Consider the following 21,974-nt stretch of genomic DNA (forward strand, 5'->3'; position numbering starts at 1 on the left):
TTAGAAAATTTAGATAGTTCTTTTAATGATAGATATAATAATATAAGACTTTTAGTTATTTTTTCTATTATAGGAAATATTCCTAATATAATTTATAAAAAATTTTTAGATTGTTTTGAATTATTAAAGAATTGAGAAACTAAAAATCATTTATCAAATAATATTTGAGAATATAATATGTTAGTTTTTTAAATTTAAAAAGTAATTTTGTAGATTTTTATTTATATGAAGAAGGAGATATATTAATATGAAATAGAAATTATAGTAATAATAATATTTTAGATCAAATAAATAAAGAATATGAAAACTTAAATAAAATCTATAAAAATAATAATATAGAATAGATAAATAAACAAAATGAAAAAATAAATAATCTTATGAAAAATTTTAAAGAAGATTTTTTAGATATCGTTGAAAATAAAGACATGATGATATATCAAAATATAGACATAGTAATATATTATATTGACATGATTTTATAGTTAGAAAATGAAATGAAAAATAATACAACAAATAAATAGAATAAAATATCTGATTAGAATATTATAAAAAAAATAAAAAAAAATATCATAAATAAAATTTTTTTAAAAAATATATACAATTCTTTAGATAAATCTGATAATAAAAATATAACTTTTTTAGAATATTTAGAGGAAATAGATATAAAAGAATATAAATTACATATGGATTTTAGTAATATGATGCAAAATTTTAAAAATAATAATTTTAATGAACTAAAAAATTAGTTTATAAAAATAAGATCCTATATTCTCTATGAAATTTTTGTTAAGTTCTCTTATACTATTTATGATTTAATAGAATCAATTTTTCCTATTAAATACATATATAACAAACATATGCACTTTATATATGCAAATCATTTTTTAAAAAAAAATAAAAATTAGATTCAAGAAAATATAAAAAATTTACAAAATATATTTTTAAATTTTAAAGATATTGATAATAAAAATATTAAAGAAATTAATTTTATAATAGAATATATATTAAATGAAGGAAAAACGATAATATAATCAAATTACATTATTATAATAAAATATTATTCTTAGTAAAAAAAGTTATTACCATGGTACAAAAATAATAATTAATTAAATTCAAATTTTATTCATGAATCTAAAATTTTTAAATTATTAATAGTTTAATTATTTATCTTAAATAAAATTTAATAAAAGTATTTATATTTATTTCTCAAAATATAATAAATTGGCTTTTTTCTAAATTATATTTTAAATATTTTTATACTTTTCCAAAATATGTTTATATAAAAAAATCAATTATATGATCCAAAATAGTTAAAATAAAACCATAATTCTTCAAAAAATTTAGTATTATTACTGTTTCAATGTATTTTATTTAATCAACTAAATTCAAAACTCAATTTATAAAATTCTTTTAGTTTATTATTTTAAAATTAGATATTTAATATATTCTTATTTAAATTTAAGTTTAAAAAATAAAATTTTCTTTAAATAATAAAAAAATAACTAAAATATAAATTAATTTTTAAAATCTTTTTTATTTTTATTATTATATTTAAAAATCAAGTAATATTATATAAAATTAAAAAAATAATATATTCTATTTTAAATAAAATGTTTAATTTAAGATTTAAAATTAAGGCTTCATGGCTTAGTGGCATAGCGATACTTTTGTAAAGTATAGGGTCAGGAGTTCAATTCTCCTTGGAGCTTTCTTTTTCTCATATTTTTGACTCTTGTGCGACCTTTCCTAAATAGGGGGTGGTGGAATCAAGCCCTATAAAACTCTACCCTATGTCATCCTCATATGATGACGGGAAAGGCGCAGTTCGAACCTCCTCCAATAAGAGGAGAAAAACTGATAGGGATAGTGATTAGTCTATCCCCAATCAGCCAGAACACATCCGGCCATGTGGTACTAATCAAAAATCACATGTGGGTGTTGATGTCCGAATATCAACATCCAACTCCGACGTACGTCTTAGACTCCTTGCTAAGATAGAGAACTCATGAGATTAGATGTCTGACATAGAAGCTCATGAAAATCTATTGAGGCTCAACAAGCTCAGTGGAATGTTTGATATCGTTTCAAAGATAAACGATACTATGAACTTTCTATTATCCCCTAATGAGATTAAGACTTTAGATAAAGATAATTTCTTTATAGAAGTTATTAATTATCTAACTTACATAGGTGGTACTGTTTACAAGGATATTTAAATGGTACTAAGTTCAAGTCATTTATAAAGATTGTTGGTGTTTAGTATAAAACTACCTTTTCAAAAACTAAAGAAGATTTATTTTATATTAAAAGTTATATCATAGTAAAGTAGATTTAGTTAGAATATAAAGTTGTTATAAGATGATTGATTCATTATTTCTACTGTTATTTATTTAGTTATGATTTAGTCTCTCTATTTAATAGAGATAAAACGGTTCTAGTTAGAGACCATTTCATAAGATTAATTAGGAGATAGAGACATACTAAGATAGAGAAATCCGAAAGGAATTTCTCTTTAATATTATAGGCTATCCCTAAGAAAACTTATGAAATATCTCAATGGTATCAACCTCAACCTTTATAGTAGTATAGTCAAGGTGTAATGTAGAAAATAGAGTACTTAAGGGAGGTAGCCTTATCGGCTGCTAATGATTTTAAGACGTCTATAGGATACTTATTATGTTAAAAAAGAAAGATGTCTTATATTAGTAAATAAGATGGAGTCTACTCTGAGACGTGAAGACTATTGTTGTTCAAGTAGCTATAAATATTATTACAAAGAACTTCAATCGTCTGATCTCAGAGGTCATACCTGTCAACATAGGCAAGTAGGTGGTCCACAGAGCAATCCGTGTAACATTAGATATCGTCTGGCAGAGTAAAGGTGCATAAGGCAGTCATTAGAAATATTATTAATTTAATTTTAGATTTCATAAAATTAAAAAAAATAAAATTTATATAAATATCGTTAAAAAATTATTAAAATGTTAAGAATAATATTTGTTATTATCTATTACACAACAATTCATTATATTTATACATCAGATAAAAATAATAATTAGTTAATTAATTTACAAAAAGAATTAGAATCTTGATATGTAGTTTATAATAATGATGATGATGTTATTATTAAATTTTTAAATTCATTAAGTAAAATAGTAAAAAATGGATTAAAAGAAGTATGAAACGAAAATTTTAATAAATCAAATAATTCTTGAAATATAAATTTAAATAAATTAAATAATTCTTGAAATATATTTTATAAAGAATCTAAAAAGTTTACAACATATAAATTATATAGGAATAATATAGAATTAATTAATAAATATATAAAAATTATTTCAAGAAAATTAAATGGTTCTTTTGATGATAGATATAATAATATATGATTTTTAGTTATTTTTTTTATTATAGAAAAGATTCCAAACGAATTATATCAAAATTTTATAAATTTTTTTGGAATATCAAAAAATTGAGAAGTTGAAAATCATTGATGACATAATATTTGAGAATATAATATGATCGTTTATTTTAATTTAAAAAGTAATTTTGTAAATTTTTCGTTATATAAAGAAAATAATAATACTAATGATATTTTAGATCAAATAAATGAAGAATATGAAAAATTAAATGAAAGTTATGAAAATAATAATTTAGAATAGATAAATGAACAAAATAAAAAAATCTATAATCTTATGGAAAATTTTAATATAGATTTTTTAGATATAGTTAATAATAAAGACGTGATGATATATCAAAATATAAAAATAATATTATTTTATATTGATAAAATTTTTTAGTTAGAAAATGAAATAAAAAATGATAAAACAAATAAATAGAATAATACTATAGAAAAAATAAAAAATGATATAATATATAAAATTTTAAATGAAAATATATATCGTTCTTTAGATAAATCAAATAATAATAATATAACTTTTTTTGAATATTTAGAAGAAATATGTATAAAAAAATATAAATTAAATATAGATTTTAGTAATATAATGCAAGATTTAATAAAAATAGATAATTAGTTTAAAAAAATAAAACTCCATATTCTTTATGAAATTTTTAATAATATCTATTATGTTATTAATGATTTAATAAAATCAATATTATCCATTAAATATGTACAAAATAATTATATATGCTCTATAGAAGTAGAAATAAATTATTTTTTAACAAATAATAAAAATTAGATTCAAAAAAATATAAAAAATTTACAAAATATATTTTTAAATTTTAAAGATTTTGATAAAGAACATATTAAAGAAATTAATTTTATGATAGAATATATACTAGATGAAGGAAAAGAAAATAATATAATCAAATTACATTATTATAATAAAATATTAATCTTAGTAAAAAAGTTACTACCATGTACCATAGCAATATAATAATTAATTAAATTCAAATTTTATTCATCTTCTCTTTATTATTTATATCTAATTTTAATACTATTACTATTTCAATATATTTTATTCAATCAACTTATTTTATCTTATTTTAAATTTAAGACTTATTTTAAATTTATGATTATTATTTAATTTAAATTTATGATTATAATTATTATTTTAAATTTATGATTATTATTTAATTTAAATTTATGATTAATACTTTTAAATTTAAGACTTAATTTAAATTTATGATTATAATTATTATTTTAAATTTATGATTATTATTTAATTTAAATTTAAGACTTATTTTAAATTTATGATTTTAATATTATTTCAAAATAAAAAAAATTCTAAAATATTTAATATTAAAAATTATATACTTATTTTGAAATAAACGTTTAAATTATCGTTTAGATTTTATATAAATATCATTAAAAAATTATTAAAATGTTAAAAATAATATCTGCTATTATCTATTACACAATAATTCATTATATTTATACATCAGATAAAAATAATAATTAGTCAATTAATTTACAAAAAGAATTGGAATCTTGATATGCCGTTTATAATAATGAAGATGATGTTATTATTAAATTTTTAAATTTATTAAATCTAGAATCGAAAAAATGATTGGAAAAAGAATGAAGCGAAAATTTAAATAAATTAAATGAGTAGTGAAATATATTTTATAAAGAATCTAAAAAGTTTACAATATATAAATTATATAGAAACAATATAGAATTAATTAATAAAAATATTTTAGAAAATCCAGATAATTCTTTTGATGATATATATAATAATATAAGAGTTTTAGTTATTTTTTCTATTATAGAAAGTATTCCTGATATATTTTATAAAAAAATTTTAGATTATTTTGAATTATTAAAAAATTGAGAAATTGAAAAACATTGATGAAATAATATTTGAGAATATAATAAAATGATTTATTCAAATTTAAAAAGTAATTTTGTAGATTTTTCTTTATATGAAGAAGGAGATATATTAATATGAAATAAAAATGATAGTAATAATAATATTTTAGATCAAATAAATAAAGAATATGAAAACTTAAATAAAATCTATAAAAATAATAATTTGGAATAGATAAATAAACAAAATGAAAAAATAAATAATCTTATGAAAAATTTTAAAGAAGATTTTTTAGATATCATTGAAAATAAAGACATGATGATATATCAAAATATAGACATAGTAATATATTATATTGACATGATTTTATAGTTAGAAAATGAAATGAAAAATAAATAGAATAATACTATAGAAAAAATAAAAAATGATATAATATATAAAATTTTAAATGAAAATATATATCGTTCTTTAGATAAATCAAATAATAATAATATAACCTTTTTAGAATATTTAGAAGAAATATGTATAGAAGAATATAAATTATATATGGATTTTAGTAATACAATGCAAGATTTTAAAAATAATAATTTTAAAAAACTAAAAAATTAGTTTTTAGAAATAAAAATCTACATTTACTATGAAATTTTTAATAAATTTTATTATATTGTTAATGATTTAATAGAATTAATGTTACCTATTAAATATATATATAATAATTATATATACTTTCTAAAAATAAATCATTTTTTTAAAAAAAAAAAAATAAAAATTAGATTCAAAAAAATATAAAAAATTTACAAAATATATTTTTAAATTTTAAAGATTTTGATAAAGATAATGAAAATATTAAAGAAATTAATTTTATGATAGAATATATACTAAATGAAGGAAAAGAAAATAATATAATCAAATTACATTATTATAATAAAATATTAATCTTAGTAAAAAAGTTACTACCATATTGCGAAAATAATAATTAATTAAATTCAAATTTTAAAATCATAAGTTTATTATTATTTATCTTAAATGAAATAAATAAAATTTAATAGAAATATTTATATTTATTTTCAAAATGTAATATAAAGTGGCTTTTTTCTAAATTATATTTTTAATATTTCTTTACTTCTCTAAAATATATTTATATAAAAAATAATTAAAATAAAATCATAATTCTTTTGAATTTTAATACTATTACTATTTCAATATATTTTATTCAATCAACTTAATTTATCTTATTTTAAATTTAAGACTTATTTTAAATTTATGATTTTAATATTATTTCAAAATAAAAAAAATTCTAAAATATTTAATATTAAAAATTATATACTTATTTTGAAATAAACGTTTAAATTATCGTTTAGATTTTATATAAATATCATTAAAAAATTATTAAAATGTTAAAAATAATATCTGCTATTATCTATTACACAATAATTCATTATATTTATACATCAGATAAAAATAATAATTAGTCAATTAATTTACAAAAAGAATTGGAATCTTGATATATCGTTTGTAATAATGAAGATGATGTTATTATTAAATTTTTAAATTTATTAAATCTAGAATCGAAAAAATGATTGGAAAAAGAATGAAGCGGAAATTTAAATAAATTAAATGAGTAGTGGAATATATTTTATAAAGAATCTGAAAAGTTTACAACATATATGTTATATAGAAACAATATAAGATTAATTAATAAATATATAAAAATTATTTCAAGAAAATTAAATGATTCTTTTGATGATAGATATAATAATATATGATTTTTAGTTATTTTTTTTATTATAGAAAGTGTTCCAAACGAATTATATCAAAATTTTATAAATTTTTTTGGAGTATTAAAGAATTGAGAAGTTGAAAATCATTTATCAAATAATATTTGAGAATATAATATGATGCTTTATTTCAATCTAAAAAGTAATTTTGTAGATTTTTCTTTATATCAAATAAATGATATATTAATGCAAAGTGAAAATTATACTTATAATAATATTTTAAATCAAATAAATAAAAAATATAAAAAATTAAATAAAAGGTATGAAAATAATAATACAGAATAGATAAATAAACAAAATGAAAAAATAAATATTCTTATGAAAAATTTTAAAGAAGATTTTTTAGATATTGTTGAAAATAAAGACATTATAATATATCAAAATATAAATATTATATTGTTCTATCTTGATAAAATTTTTTAGTTAGAAAAAGAAATAAAAAATAATAAAATAAACCAAAAAAATAATACGGAATAGAATAATACTATAGAAAAAATAAAAAATGATATAATATATAAAATTTTAAATCAAAATATATATCGTTCTTTAGATAAATCAAATAATAATAATATAACCTTTTTAGAATATTTAAAAGAAATATGTATAGAAGAATATAAATTAAATATAGATTTTAATAATATAATATATGATTTAATAAAAATAGATAATTAGTTTAAAAAAATAAAAACATGTGTTCTTTATAAAATTATTTTTAAGTTCTCTTATATTGTTAATGATTTAATAGAATCAATATTATCCATTAAATATACACATATTAATTTTGTATACTCCCTAGAAATAAATTATTTTTTAATAAAAAATAAAAATTAGATTCAAAAAAATATAAGAAATTTACAAAATATATTTTTAAAATTTAAAAATTTTGATAAAGAAATTAATTTTATGATAGAATATATACTAAATGAAAGAAACAAAGATAATATAATCAAATTACATTATTATAATAAAATATTATTATTAGTAAAAAAGTTACTACCATATACCATAGCAATATAATAATTAATTAAATTCAAATTTTATTCATCTTCTCTTTATTATTTATATCTAATTTTAATACTATTACTATTTCAATATATTTTATTCAATCAACTTATTTTATCTTATTTTAAATTTAAGACTTATTTTAAATTTATGATTTTAATATTATTTTAAAATAAACGTTTAAAATATAATTTAAAATTTATAAAAATATCGTTAAAAAATTATTAAAATGTTAAAAATAATATTTGTTATTATCTATTATTCAATAATCTATTAGATTTATACATCAGATAAAAATAATAACTAGTTAATTAATCTAAAAAAAGAATTAGAATCCTGATATGATACTTATAATAATGAAGACGATTATATTATTAAATTTTTAAATGTACTTGATAAAAAATTAAATAAATGATTAAAAAAAGAATGAAGCGCAAATTTAAATGAATTATGTTATTAGTGAAATATATTTTATAAAGAATCTAAAAAGTTTACAACATATAAATTATATAGAAAAAATATAGAATTAATTAATAAATATATGGAATATATCTTAAAAAATAAAAAAAATTCTTTTGATGATAGATATAATAATATATGATTTTTAGTTATTTTTATTACCATAGAAAAAATTCCAAACGAATTTTATAAATACTTTATATATTATTTTGAAATACCAGAATATTGAAAAATTGAAAAACATTGATGAAATAATATTTGAGAACATAATAAAATATTTTTCTTAAATTTTAAAAATAATTTTGTAGATTTTTCTTTATATGAAGAAAATGATATATTATTATTAAAGAATAATAATAATAATATTTTAGATCAAATAAATAATGAATATGAAAACTTAAATAAAAGCTATGAAAATAATAATACAAAAGAAATAAATAAACAAAATGAAAAAATAAATATTCTTATGAAAATTTTTAAAGAAGATTTTTTAGATATAGTTAATAATAAAGACATTATAATATATCAAAATATAAATATTGTATTGTTCTATCTTGATAAAATTCAATAGTTAGAAAAAGAAATAAAAAATAATAAAATAAATGAAGAGAATAATACTATAGAAAAAATAAAAAATGATATATTATATAATATGTTTAATGAAGAAATATATATTTATGCAATTTCTTCAGACTTTTTTGCAGATGAATGTTATATGAATTTTTTAAAATATATACAAAAAATATCTGAATCTGAATATGATTTAATTGTAGATTTTAGTACTACAATAGAAGATATAAAAAATAATTCTTTTAATAATCTATATTTTTACTTTTATAAAATAAAAAATCATCTTCTATCCATTTTTTTCTATAAATTAGATTATAGTAGAAAACATATAAGAGAAATATTGTCTACTATTAATAAATTATATATTGACTCTTTCGGATGAGAAACTATTAATTTTTTGTTTTTTTTAAGAAAATAGATTAATAAAAATATAAAAAATTTACAAAATATATTCATAAATTTAAAACATATAGATAATGATAAAATAAAAGAAATTAATTTTATGATAGAATATATTTTAGATGATACAAAAGAAACCAATATACTTATAATATTTTATTATAATAAAATATTATTATTATTAAAAATATTATTAGAAGATTCTTCAAACATTATATCATAAAAAATAAAATTAATTATTTTTATTATTTAAAAAAATTAAAAAAATTTCATAAATTTAAATAAAAAACACTAAATAATATAAATGAATTTCTCTTCAAAATTAAATTCTATGAAATTTATGAATAAAAAAATTGATAATATAGAAAAATCCCAAAATAATATAACTTTTAATCTTCATCCATTTTATCAATTTTATAATAATAGTAATAAAATAATTACAAATATAAAATAGATAAAAACAAAAAGTATCTGCTATAATAAAATAGGTAGATATTCTTTTAATAATCAAAATATAAATATACAAAATACTATAAAAGAAATTAAATTAATATAAATTATTTTTAAATTTTTATTATTTCTAACTAATTTTCACATGTTATATAAATTCAATTTTTTAATATATCATTCCATTTAATAGACTAAATCTATCCCTCTTTTTTATATATATACTAAGCATAACTATTTTCATTTTTCTTAGGACTAATATCTCATAATATAACCATATTATCATCTGATATAGAACATAAACAATTCTCTATATTAGGTGATCATTCTATTCCATTAATCTAATCACTGTGTTTATATAAATACTCATATTCTTTATTAGGATATCTTATATCTATTAATATAATCTCAGTAGAATCTAATATTGTTATCGCTATTAAATTATGATTTATTTTATTCCATGCTATCTTTGTTATAGGTGAAAAATCTTTACTATTATATAATATTCTACAATTAGACATATCTCTAATATCAAATACCTTAAGATATCCATCTGATCCACATGACATTAATGTATCTCTAGAATTAATCGGTGATTTTGTCTTACTATCTCTAGTTAAATATGGAAATTTAATATCTAATACTTCCTTTGTATGTCCTGCTACCTATGTAATAATTGTATTTTTATCTATATCTCATATTGATATTGTATTGTCTATTGATCCACATGCTATATATTCAGTTTTAATTTTATTTCAATCCATTGTTGTATATGGTGAATTATATTTTTCATTATTATTTTTTAAACTTTTATAAATATTAGGTTTATTTTTTAATTCTATATCAAATTCTCATATATGGATCTAATCTGATATTGTTATAAAAAAATCCTTTGTTCTACTAGATGTAGATGGTAAAAAATTTAATGATGTTGCTGGAAATGTTAAATCTAAACTATGCATTAAATTTATCTAATCATTACTTTCATTACTTTTTATTAATTGTATTTTATTTGGGTTTTCTCCTATAACACTTGATACTGCCAATAAATGAGACTCTATATTACTATAACTCACACCGAGTCCATATATATATCATGGTGTCTTATACTAATATTTTTCTTGTTTCATTATTCTCTTAAATTATATAGTAATAAAAATATCATAAATGATTTTCTCAAAAAATAAAATTAATTTATCATATAAATATAATATAATATTATTTTTTATTTGTAATATTCTAAGCATAATACCATATTATTTAATTAAAAAATTATATATATTAGATGTAGGATTTTTTAATAAAACAATTTTTATACTTATACCTTTACAATCTATAATACTTTTTTATATTTATATTTATTCTATGTCAATTTATTATTTTGAATGTTTAAAAGAAAATACTTATAAAAAATTAAATAAAAAAGAAGAAGAAATAAAATTAAATAGTTTTTACTCAATATTAGGAAAAAATAATTTTTTATTTCTTACATTCACATATTTTACAATTTTTTCATTATAGATTTTTACTTTTAAAATAAAATTATTACAATTTTTATTAATATATTGTTTACCGATAATTAGTCTTTATCTATACATGATTTTTATCTAATTAATTTATTTTATTTTTTATACATAAATTCAATATATTAATGTATAGTTAGTTAATTAATATTTTTTATACAGATAGACTCTATTATAAACCTTATATTATTACTATAATAATTCTCTTAATAATTATAAGTATAATAATATGAATGATTATAAGTTGAAAAACTGAAAATTATTGTTTTTTAATTTAGAAATAGATGCAAAGAATAATCAAACAAGAATTATGAACGGAATATAATATTATTCATAGAAAATTTAAATTAACTATGTATGAAAAAGATGTTTATAAAAAAATAAATAATTTTTGTAAATGAAAATTATTTATAATAAAAACATAGTTAGTATTAGATAAAAGACAAGAAAAAATCTTATCTTATATAGAATCCGAAATAAATTATTTTCAAGTAAAATTATAGCAAAATATAAATGATAATATGAAATTAAGAAGTGAATTATTTAATATTTTAAATCAAATTATAATGAAAAAATTAAAATTAAAAGAAAAACTTACAGCTGGATCAAGATATAAAATAAATGAATTATATAAATTAGCTAAATTATATTTATTCGATAAAAATACAGATTTATTTGATAAAAATACTCTTAAAAAATATATATGTACTGAAAATGAATTTAAAAGTTATTTTAATCTTTCTCAAATTCATTATGTAGAAGATTATTTTACTCAAATTTTAAAATATAGCGATTTATTTTATATACATGTATATGAATAGTATCGAAATGATAAATCTTGAAATAATATAGAAAGAGAAATATTATACTATGCTAAATCTAGTTCATTTATAGAATATTAGTTAGATGAAAATATTATATATTATGATTATATAGTAAATTTATTATATAAAATATAGCAAAAATTAAATAGATAGAATTAGAAAATAATTTTTAATAAACATGATAAAGTATTAAAAGAAATTAAAGAAATATTTTGAATATATATAGAAGTAGTTAATCAAATACAAACATATAATAAAAATAAAATATATTCAAATCTTTTCTTTTTTAAAATTTTTAAATCTTTAGAATATTTTAAATATAAAGAATTAGAAAATTTAGAAAGAAATGAAACATTTAAACATTTAACTTCAATTATAAGAAATAGAAAATTAAATGAATCTTGAAATAATGAATCTATAATTTGAATATTAAATGGTATTATAATAAATATTTTAAAAATAAATCCAAAAATTAATATATAGTCAGACTCTAATAATCTTATATTATATTATTAGTATTATTTTTTAAAAGAATATTGTTTAATATATATTAATAATTTAAAATCTGAAATTATAATAGATGAATCTATTTTCGATTAGGAAAATATTATTTTTTAGAATCATGAAACTTTTATATAGAATGATAATAGAAATAATATTATTGAAAAAATTGAAACTATTTATATTTATTTAGCATATTATTTTAATAATAATAAAGATTTAATTGTTGATTATTTAAAATAGAATATGATTCATAATAAAGATGAACCTCGATATAAAAATTTATATTATGATTTATTTTATAAATATATATTTTCAGTTTGATTTAATAAACAAAAAGATAATAAAAAAAATATAATATTATCCTAGATAAGTAAAGAAGATTTAAATGAAAAAGATATAAATTTTTTAATAATAAATATATTTTATAGTAATAATTTCGGTATTAATTTTAAAAAAATAGATAATATAGATTATGAATCAAAATTATATAAAAGACATTTATTAACTAATTATTTAAGAAAAATGACAAATTTTTCTAATTTTTTTAATGCAAATATATTAATACAAGAAATATTTAATGGAATTTAGCATATTATAGATTGAATATTAGAATTTTGTGAATCAAATAAAATAAATTCAATAAAATCTAAAAATTTTATTGAATTCGATAATATAATAAATAGATTTCAAAATGAATATAATATGAAAAATAATATAACTTTAAATGAAGATGATAAATGTAATGAAGAAATATGTAAAATAGTTCAATCATTAGTACTTTTTGCATATACTACAATATATGAAGGAACAAAAGAACAAAATTATATTGATACTATAAAACCAAATTCATCTTTAACAATTAATGAATTAAAAGAATAGATAAAAATTTTAAAGAATAGATTTGTTTTATAAATGTTTTTAATTAATTATTTATTATTTTTAAAAAATCTTTTATAAGTTTTTTCTAATCTGAAATAAGATTATAATTCTATATTAATTGATCAAAATCAATAAATTTTTTTATTTTTTGATTTTGTTCTATTTCTACTAAAAATTTCATTTTTATTTCAGTTCAATCTCTATCCTATGGAATATATAAACAATTTTTAAAAAATAATATTATTAAAAAATTATTAATTTTTTCATTTTTAAATAAATCTATATTTTTTATTAATTTTAATTTTTCATATTCTTCAAGATTAATTAAATAATCTTTATTTATCTAAAAATTATCTTTAATATTTATTAATATTTTATTAGTAAAATAAATTAATTTATCTATTTTATCTTGTTCTATTTCAATAATTGCAATATGTTTTTTTAATTTTTGATTATATTCTAAATGAACATTTTTTTTCTTATAATAAAAAATTTTTATTTTATTATAATAAAATATACTAACAGTAACAATACTACTATAAAAATAATTTAAATCATTACATGAAAAATAAATTTTCTATAATATATCTCTATCTTGATATATTTTTATATATTTTTTTTCTTCTTTTTTTATAAATAAATTTCAAAACATAAAATTAATACAAAATTATAAATTCATCAAATTATTCTATAGAATCTGTAGAATATTCTGATAATTCACTACATAAAGAATTATTTTCTATTATAGTATTAAATTCATCATTTTTTAATAATTCTCTATTATTACTAACAGATGATTTAGAAAATATTTTATAATTTTCATATAATTTTTCTTTATTTTTATTATTTTTATAAACTGGATAATATATCTATGGTATAGAATTTTTATACTTTGAAAATCCTTTTATAAAATTACCAATATTCTATGTTTCTATTAGATAATTTTGTTCTAATAAAAATATTTTAATTTCTGTTTCCTATATTTTTTTAGATATTTTTTTCTAATTATAATAACTCATTAAAAATTTAAAATAATATTTACACAATAAATTTTAAACACAATTTTTTATAATAATTTTATGAGAATAAAAAAAGAATATTTAAGTTTTATAGAAAATAAAAATAATTTAAATTATATAGAAAGTTTAAATAAAATAATATATGATTTATTAACTAATATAGATAAAAAATGAGAAATAAAAAATATAGAATTGGAAATTAGATTAGGTGAAAAATTGAAAAATTTTAATTCATCTGTTGATAAAATATATTATGAAAAAGCAATAATTTATTTAAATTCACTTTGAATATTAAATTTTTGTAAATTAGAAATAATTGAAACAATTGATAATATAACAGATAAAAAATTAAGAATAACAAAAAATCTTAAAGATAATACAGAATATTGTATTAAAAAAGAAAAGAAATATATAAAAGATATAAGAAAATGAAATTGAGATTTTAGAATAGCTTTAAATATAGAAAATGAAATAAATATTTTACCTAATTATTCCATAATTTATAGTAGAAAAAAACAAAGAAGAAAATATATATTTATTGATTTTATAGTAGATATGACTATAGTAAATAATGAATCATGAGATGAAATAAATTATGAAATAGAAATTGAATTTATAATATAGAATATTATACAAAAAGAAGAAATAAATAAAGACAAAATTAATAAAATTTGTCTTTTTATTTTTTCATTAATTTAGATATTAAATAATAAATAATTTTAATTTTATTTATTTATTCAGTAAATTCAGATTCTTCTGAAAGTTTAGACGCAATTAAAATATTTTCATCTTCATTATCATCTTCACTAAATTCTAAATTATTTTTTTCATGTTTTTCTTCTTCTTCTTCTTCTTTTATTTTGATATTTTCTTGATTATTTTCTTGATTATTTATTTCTTCTTTTTCATCATCAGAATATGAAAAATTTATATTTTCCATATCAAATTCTTCATGTTTTTCTTCTTCTTTTATTTTAATATTTTCTTCTTCTTTTATTTCTTCTTTTTCATCATCAGAATATGAAAAATTTATATTTTCTATATCAAATTCTTCATGTTTTTCTTCTTCTTTTATTTCATTGACCTAATTAATTACTATTTCTTTTTCTTCTTTTTTATTATAAAATAAATTTATATTTTTTTCTAATTTCTATTTTAAATTATTTAAAATAATAACAAAATTATCTTCTTTTTTCATATTAATTAATTATTATTTGTGATATCTTTTTGTATTTTATGTATTATATTAACGAACTAATTTTCAGCTTCTTTTAATTTATTAAAATGTGTATTATCTATTATAAAATCTATATTTAATTGTTTCTATTCATTAATTTCATTTTTAGCTTTTTCTAATCTTTTATTTATTTGATTTTTCTGTTTCAGTTTTTCTATTTAATAATCGATTTTTTAATATATTTAAATCTGATATAGAAATTATAATAAGATAAATATTATAATTATTTTTTAATTTTAATAATTTTTTTACACCTTCAATTTCAGCTTCTATTAAAATAAAATTTTTATTAGAATTATTTATATAGGATTTAGAAGTACCATAATAATTTTCAACATATTTTGTATATTCTAAAAATTCATTTTCATTTATTAATTTTTCAAAAGTATTTTTTTCAATAAAAAAATAATCTTTCCCATTAATTTCATTATTTCTAGGAGATCTTGTGGTATAACTAATTGAAAAATCTAAAATATTATTTAATTTATTTCAAGTATTTTTTCTTATAGTTGATTTACCAGAGCCAGAGATGCCATTAATAATTATTAAAGTTTTTTTCATAAAAATAAAAAAATAATTTTATTTATCAATCAGGTAATAATGAATATAAATAACCATAAATAAAATTTCTTATATATACAGTATAATTTTCAGACTAAGAAATATTATTTTGAGATTCATCAATATCAATATAAAATAAATAATTTATAATTATATAAAAGAATATGTATAGTAATATTAATAATAAAATTGTTAGTAAAAAAATATCATTTTTTAATATTATATCTCATATCTATTTTAAATCTATGTATTCATTTGTTATTAAAAAATAAATAAAATATAATAATAAAACTATTCTAACAATATATTTTAATGTAAAAATTAGATAACTCAATATTCTTCTATAATATAAAGTTTTATCTATTTTATTATTTAGATTAAGAATATTATTATTAAATAAATTTTTTTGTATTTTAATTTTATATTTATTAATAAGATTTATATCAGAAATATAAGTAAATATAGTAAAATATAAAGAATCATTATTTTTAATATTTAATAATAATAAATTATTATTTTCATTTTGAATAATTTCTCCATTATATATTATTTTAGTATCAAAATTAGAATCATTTTTAATAATTATATTTTTCAATTTATTAATTGTTATTAATTTATTTAATTTTAATTTAAGATCAGGAAATATATTTTGTAAAGAGATAAGATTAATTATAATTTTATTCATTTATATTTTTGTGTTAAAAATATTTTTTAAAAATATTATAAGATTAATAGATTAAATAAAATATAAATAATATAATTTTTTTTTATTTTTTACTTTTATTTCTATTATTTATTTTTTAAATATAATGAATAAAAAAAATATTTTTAGTCAAATTAAATATAAAACAGTATTAAAAATATAATAAAAAAATGTATATATAAATAAATATCAACATTTATAATTACATTTGTGTTTATACTTAAGTATTTATTGAAATGACTTAAGGAGTCAGTTATGAATTTATATAATACATTGGGAATAAATGATTCTCACAAAGAAAATGATTAAAATAAAAAAATCCCACAAAAGTATAAACTCAAATGTTTTTTTATTTTAAATTTTTAAATTTATGAAAAAAAATATTTTTTATATTTAATTTTTCAACGATAAATTATAAGTCGTTTAATTTTAAAAATATTAATATGAAAAATTATTTAGTTATTTGTTTTTTTATTAGATTTATATAAGTAATTGTAATACTAGTAAAAAATTAATATTATTAAAATGAGAAGAAGCATATATAAAATTATGATATTATAATGTTATAAATCAAAAAATTAAAGAAAATTTTTATGAATTAGAATTTTCAATAAATAAATTATGAAATGAAAAATTTTAGACGTCTTATAATAGATATAATGAAAAATTATATAGATAAATTATATAAAAATATATGAATAAAAGAGGTTAAAAATAATGAAGAAGCATGTGTTTTTGAAAGATTAGAAAATTTTATAAAATTTATATTTCCGATGATAATAGGAGATAAAAATATTGAGCATTATTAGAATATATTAAATTTTCATAATTATATATATAGAATAAATATAAAAATAACTGAAAAAATTTATTTTTTTTCTATAGTATCTAATAAAATAATAGAAATAGAAAAAATAATTAGGGGATTAATAAAAGAGATAAATTTTTGGTTTAATATTAGTATATTTTAGTATTTTAATATAGAAAGAAGTGATCGTGATAATATCAATATTATATTAAAAGAATTTAACATATGTTATATATTAAATTTAAAAAAATTTAATTCTTTTAAAAGTTGAAAAAATTATATAAGAAGTTGAAAAAATTCTATTATATCATTTGAAGAAAAACAAAAATATAAAAAATTAATAAATGTAAAATTAGATGATATACATATAATAAAATTTTAGAAATGATTAAAATATTTTATAAATATAATATATATAGAAAGGGATTATTTAAATATGTGAAAATTAAATATTAAAAAAAATTTCGAATAGTATGAAAAACTTAGAATTTTATTATATAAGATAAAGTATTGGTTAAATAAATTTATATCTAAATATAAGATTTTTTATATGGATACAATATAGGATAAATTAATTAAAGAAAATATAAAAAATATATTAAAAAATATAAAAATAATAAAAATATATTTTATTTGAATTTCTTATATGTTATATAGAATTCAATTATTTACATATGATTGTTCATCAGAAAGTGAATTATCAGATATAAATATAAAATATTTAGAAAATAAAATAAAAAAATTATTATATTGAATTTTCTTTTATTAGGGGAGTTAATTAATAATTATTATATTTTAATTAATATAAAACAAAATATAATAATAGAAATATTTTAATTAATATAAAACAAAATATAATAATTTAATTTTTTTAATTTAAGATCAGGAAATATATTTTGTAAAAGAGATAAGATTAATTATAATTTTATTCATTTATATTTTTGTGTTAAAAATATTTTAAAAAAATATTATAAGATTAATAGATTAAATAAAAATATAAATAATATAATTTTTTTTTTATTTTTTTACTTTTATTTCTATTATTTATTTTTAAAATATGAAGAAAAAAAAAAATATTTTAGTCAAATTAAATATAAAACAGTATTAAAAATATAAAAAAAAAATGTATATATAAATAAATATCAACATTTATAATTACATTTGTGTTTTATACTTAAGTATTTATTGAAATGACTTAAGGAGTCAGTTATGAATTTATATAATACACATTGGGAATAAATGATTCTCACAAAAGAAAATGATTAAAATAAAAAATCCCACAAAAGTATAAACTCAAATGTTTTTTATTTTAAATTTTTAAATTTATGAAAAAAATATTTTTATATTTAATTTTTCAACGATAAATTATAAGTCGTTTAATTTTAAAATATTAATATGAAAAATTATTTAGTTATTTGTTTTTTTATTAGATTTATATAAGTAATTGTAATACCAGTAAAAAATTAATATTATTAAAATGAGAAGAAGCATATATAAAATTATGATATTATAATGTTATAAATCAAAAAATTAAAGAAAATTTTATGAATTAGAATTTTCAATAAATAAATTATGAAATGAAAAAATTTTAGACGTCTTATAATAGATATAATGAAAAATTATATAGATAAATTATATAAAAATATATGAATAAAAGAGGTTAAAAAATAATGAAGAAGCATGTGTTTTTGAAAGATTAGAAAATTTTATAAAATTTATATTTCCGATGATAATAGGAGATAAAAATATTGAGCATTATTAGAATATATTAAATTTTCATAATTATATATATATAGAATAAATATAAAAAATAACTGAAAAATTAATTTTTTTTTCTATAGTATCTAATAATAAAATAATAGAAATAGAAAAAAAATAATTAGGGATTAAATAAAAGAGATAAATTTTGGTTTAATATTAGTATATTTTAGTATTTTAATATAGAAAGAAGTGATCGTGATAATATCAATATTATATTAAAAGAATTTAACATATGTTATATATTAAATTTAAAAAAAAAATTCTTTTTAAAAGTTGAAAAAATTATATAAGAAGTTGAAAAAAATTCTATTATATCATTTGAAGAAAAAAAAAAAATATAAAAATTAATAAATGTAAAATTAGATGATATACATATAATAAAAATTTTAGAAATGATTAAAATATTTTATAAATATAATATATATATAGAAAGGGATTATTTAAATATGTGAAAATTAAAATAAAAAAAAATTCGAATAGTATGAAAACTTAGAATTTTTATTATATAAGATAAAGTATTGGTTAAATAAATTTATATCTAAATATAAGATTTTTATATGGATACAATATAGGATAAATTAATTAAAGAAAATATAAAAAATATATAAAAAAATATAAAAAATAATAAAAATATATTTTATTTGAATTTTTATATGTTATATAGAATTAAATTATTTACATATGATTGTTCATCAGAAAGTGAATTATCAGATATAAATATAAAATATTTAGAAAATAAAAAATAAAAAATTATTATATTGAATTTTCTTTTAATTAGGAGTTAATTAATAATTATTATATTTTAATTAATATAAAACAAAATATAATAATAGAAATATTTTTTTAAAAACAAAAAATATAATAATAAAAAACAAAATATAAAACAAAATATAATAATTTAATTTTTAATTTTTATTCGTTTTATTATATATAAAACAAAATTAATAATTCAGTATATAATAATCTTTATTCTATTTCATAATATATATATCATTACTATTAAAAAATATAATAAAGATAAATAAAAAATTATATTCTAATTTCTTATATTACTTGAATATCTACTAAGTATATTCTATGAATCAACTAAATCAATATCTAAATTTTCTTTATATCTTTCCTATATCTCACTTAATACATTAGATGATTCATCTAATATTTTATTTATACTTATACTCTTCATAACATTATCACATAATGAAATTTTAGATTTATCCAATAAACTAAAATCCATTTCATTTTCTTTATTTCTTATTATACAATATTTTCCTCTTTTTCTTCCTAAAAATATTAATACTCTAAATTTTCTCTCACATTCTTCTATATAATCAAAAAATATATTTTCATTATTAATATTATCTATATATTTAATATATTCTATTAATTCTAACAATTTCATACATATTAATTCATATTCTGAATAATTAAATTCATTAATTTTTATATTTTCTATTATATTACTTTCTATTTTATCAAAATATTCATTTATTTTTATTAATACTCCCTTTAAATGATTTTTATTTCTTGTCTCATTTACATACATTTTTTTACTTAAAATATATTCTTTGTGTTTAAATAAATCAATAAATGGAAAATAATTTAACAAATGAAAATTCAGATGATGATTATGAAATTAATTTAATAGATGAAAATAAAAAACATATAACAACAATAGAAAATATGACAAAAGATGAACAAATATTACTTAAAGAAGCTGGTGTTGAATTATCTTCTGATGAAGATATGTCTACTAGTAAAAAATAGAAATTAAATGATTCAGATTCAGAAAATATAGATTCATCTTCTCATGATACTGATGAAGATTGAGACGATGATTATGATGAAAAAATAAAATATATATTTGGTAATATAAAAAATTTTATTAATAATTCTCCTAATCCAATTATATATCAAGAAGATGAAGTTATTATTTCTACTGATAATCAAATCAATACAGATTTAATTATAAAAAATCTTGAAAATTTATATAATTATAATGTAAATTTTAATGATGATATTATAAATTGAATTCATAAACAATATAAAAAAATAGATAAAATAGATATAACTAAAATTGTATATTATTATAAAAATTTTTTTAATAAAGATAATATTTCTTATCTTTGTCCTAATATTTCATAGTGAGATATAATTTCAATAATAAAATTAATTAATAATTATGATAAATTTAATAATTTAAAACAAAATATAAAAAATAATTGAGAAAATATTA

At 14.6% G+C, this 21,974-nt stretch overlaps 1 protein-coding gene and 1 non-coding gene across 2 annotated transcripts in view; one reads left to right on the plus strand and one right to left on the minus strand.

The window, feature by feature from the left end:
* LOC125290195 (40S ribosomal protein S11-like) overlaps positions 1-21,974 on the minus strand; it is a 63,899-nt gene that overhangs the window by 17,535 nt on the left and 24,390 nt on the right. The window lies entirely within an intron of this gene.
* Positions 1,637-1,709, plus strand: trnat-ugu. The gene has a single exon. It is a non-coding gene; the product is annotated as a tRNA-Thr (tRNA).

Source organism: Alosa alosa, unplaced genomic scaffold (genome assembly GCF_017589495.1).
Source record: "Alosa alosa isolate M-15738 ecotype Scorff River unplaced genomic scaffold, AALO_Geno_1.1 AALO_1.0_unplaced_2, whole genome shotgun sequence".
NCBI classification, from domain to species: Eukaryota; Metazoa; Chordata; class Actinopteri; order Clupeiformes; family Clupeidae; genus Alosa; species Alosa alosa.